This window comes from Octopus bimaculoides, chromosome 26, assembly GCF_001194135.2.
Source record: "Octopus bimaculoides isolate UCB-OBI-ISO-001 chromosome 26, ASM119413v2, whole genome shotgun sequence".
Classification (NCBI taxonomy): Eukaryota; Metazoa; Mollusca; class Cephalopoda; order Octopoda; family Octopodidae; genus Octopus; species Octopus bimaculoides.
In genome coordinates, this window is record NC_069006.1 from 19962839 (window position 1) to 19965988 (window position 3150).

The window sequence follows — 3150 nt, forward strand, 5'->3', positions numbered from 1 at the left end:
AAGCCTGGTACTTACTCTGTTGGTCTGTATTGCCGAACTGCTAATGTGATAGGGATTTAAACAAACCAACACCAGTTGTCAAGCAGTGGTAAAGACACACACACACACACACACACATATATATATATATATATATATGAGTGAAAGAGAGAGAGAGTGTCAACAGATGAGATCCAGAGATTCTCAATATAGAAAACTACTGCTCAAATGATTTGAATTTACACTCTGAAACCTTTACTAAGGGCCTAGTCATTCAGTGGAACCGAACCCAAAACCTTATGGTTGGGAAGCAAACTTCTTACCACAGCCACACCAGAAACCTATCATCTCTCACCAGAAAAATAGTTTCAAACATGACATTCCTCAGCAAAAGGAAAATTACAATATAAAACTGCTTTCTTCAGTCAAGGGTTACGAAATTTTGAGTGGATGCGTCTAGGACATTTACCCCCCCCCCAGGGACAATTACCCCTGAGGACAACAGATGATGATTTTAAAATTCTTAATATATTGGAGAGGGGGTAATTAACCAAGAGATGCGGTTGTCCTACCAGGGTAATTGTCCTGATACGGAGTGGAAATATCTAATTTCCAAAATAAAAGGTTTAATTGTCTAAATTGCTATCTACAGCCACATTATTTGTTCTTGTAACTGCAAAACATCGTTAATTTAGTAAATTAATTTCACTAATCAGTAATTGCAGTGTTTTATCAATGAATCTGTAAAATGGCATCTGTTATTTGGTGTATAAATGTTAGTGACTGTTTTTAATATGATGAATATCTGTTGTCAGTTCGTGCATAGATATGTACAACTCGTTAAGATTAAAAGTGTTTCTTAAACAGAGAAATTAATACTGAGATATTCATAATCCCCATTTCTACAATAATACCAGTTAAGTAGATTTGTCTAGTATTGACAGCTAGGTAACTAGTTGGCAAGTGTGTTGTCGTTAATCCTGGTTTGTTATTAATGCAAGATATTTTAAACGTCTGTCTAATTATTGTTTTGATATTACTGTTAATATTATTAAAGTGGCAATCTGGCAGAATTGTTAGCACGCCAGGCAGAATGCTTAGTGGCATTCGGTTTTCATGTTCTGAGTTCAAATTCCACCGAGGTCAACTTTGCTGTTCATTTTTCTGGGGGGGTCGATAAAATAAGTACCAGTTGAACACTGGGGTTGATTACATTGACTTACCCTCTCCCACAAAATTGCTGGCCTTGTGCCAAAATTTGAAACCAGTATTAAATAAGCACTGAAAGTGGCTAGCTGGCAGAATCATTAGCATGCAGGGGAAAAATGCTTAGTGGAATGCCATCCATGTTCACATTCTGAGTTCAAATTCTGCTGAGATCAGATTTGCCTTTCATCCTTTTAGGGTTGATAAATTAAGTACCAGTTGAACACTGGGGTTGATTACATTGACTTACTTCTCCCCCAAAATTGCTGGCCTTGTGACAGAAATTTAAATCTGATATTATTACATTCTGACCTCCTTTATTTTCTAACAACCCTAATGGCATGTCCCTAAATACATTTAAATAGTGAGCGCTATAAAGCAACAACTTCACAACTTCTACTGTATTACACTGTTTCTCTGCTTTGAGTCAACAAGAGATTCTGTGCATGGCCTTCTATCTGTTAGAAATAACAGCTAAATCTCCCTTGACATGTACTCTGTCTTTGGAAAAGTGCCAGTTAAATACTTGGGTCAAGGAAATTGACTAGCCCCCCTCCCAGTAAAGATTTCAAGCCTTGTGCCTATAGCAGGAAGGATTGCTTTGATATCACAAGACTTAGTATTGATTTGTTTTATCACAATGGTGATCATTGTTTGCGAGATCACAACACTGGTCATTGTTTGTCATACCACAATACCAAGCATTATTTAAGATATCAGAATGACTCTGAAGAACAGATATGACTTATGGCCACTTCAGTCGGTAATTTTAACATGCCCATGCCAGCATGGAAAAAGGATGTTAAATGATAATTGATGATAATCTACCATATTTACTTGTGTAAGTCATACTGTTAATTTTGTGACTCACACATGAGTAAATCTATAATGATTCTTTCTACTATAGGCACAAGGCCTGAAATTTTGGGGGAGGGACTAAATTGATGACATCAACCCCAGTGCATAACTGGTACTTATTTCATCGACCCCCGAAAGGATGAAAGGCAAAGTCGACCTCGGTGGGATTTGAACTCAGCATGTAAAGACAGGTGAAATACCACTAAGCATTTTGCCCAGCATGCTAACGATTCTGCCAGCTTGCTACTGTCTTTAATAATAAATGCAAAATTCTGTCTGTCTGTCTGGGACCCCTGTGTCTCAGTCTACATTTGCTCTACACAGACATATTATACCTTTTTGGAATCGGGATGATCACGGGATCGAAAATATACCCTTTATTTGGTTCTTGAACATCCCAGCATTGAGTTCAGATCTAAATGAGGATTTGTTATATGCTAACAGTTGAAAATTCAAATTTTAAAAGAACTCCCAAAATTTGTGAACTTACAAGTTTTTTATTGAAACTGAATTTAAAGTAATACAATATTGGTAGGGTACCAATAAATGCTTTATTATTAAAGCTCTCTTTAGTTTGGGGCTGCAGACCCAATTAGCCCTCTGCAGGAGCTAGCTTAAAAATCTGCACAGAGCGTGACTTTTAACCTAGTACTGTATGTATGTAAGTACTATATTTACTAGTGTATAAGTCACACCCACTAATCTAGTATTAAATTTTGATACCAAATTTTATTCCCTCTCATTTTATCCTTGCCCTGTGTGTAAGTCACACTCCCAGTTTTTTCAAGTATAAAATAGTGCTACTTATACACAAATAAATACAGATTAGGACCCGGCCCATACAGGCCATAAGCACCTAAAAGATTTCGGTGTCCCCATGAGCAAGACACTTTATTTCATGTTGCTCCAGTTCACTCAGCTGTAGAGATGAGTTGTGGCATTACTGGTGCCAAGCTGTGTTAGCCTTTGCCTTTCCTTTGGACAGCATCAATTGTATAGCGAGGGGAGGCTGGTATGCATGGGTGACTGCTGGTCTTCCATAAGCAACTTTGCCCAGACTTCTCTCTCTCTCTCTCTCTCTCTCTCTCTCTCTCTCTCTCTCTCTCT

At 37.7% G+C, this 3150-nt stretch overlaps 1 protein-coding gene across 3 annotated transcripts in view; it reads left to right on the top strand.

Moving 5' to 3' along the window:
• Positions 1-3150, top strand: part of LOC106868375 (protein DDI1 homolog 2) — an 18478-nt gene that overhangs the window by 9306 nt on the left and 6022 nt on the right. The window lies entirely within an intron of this gene.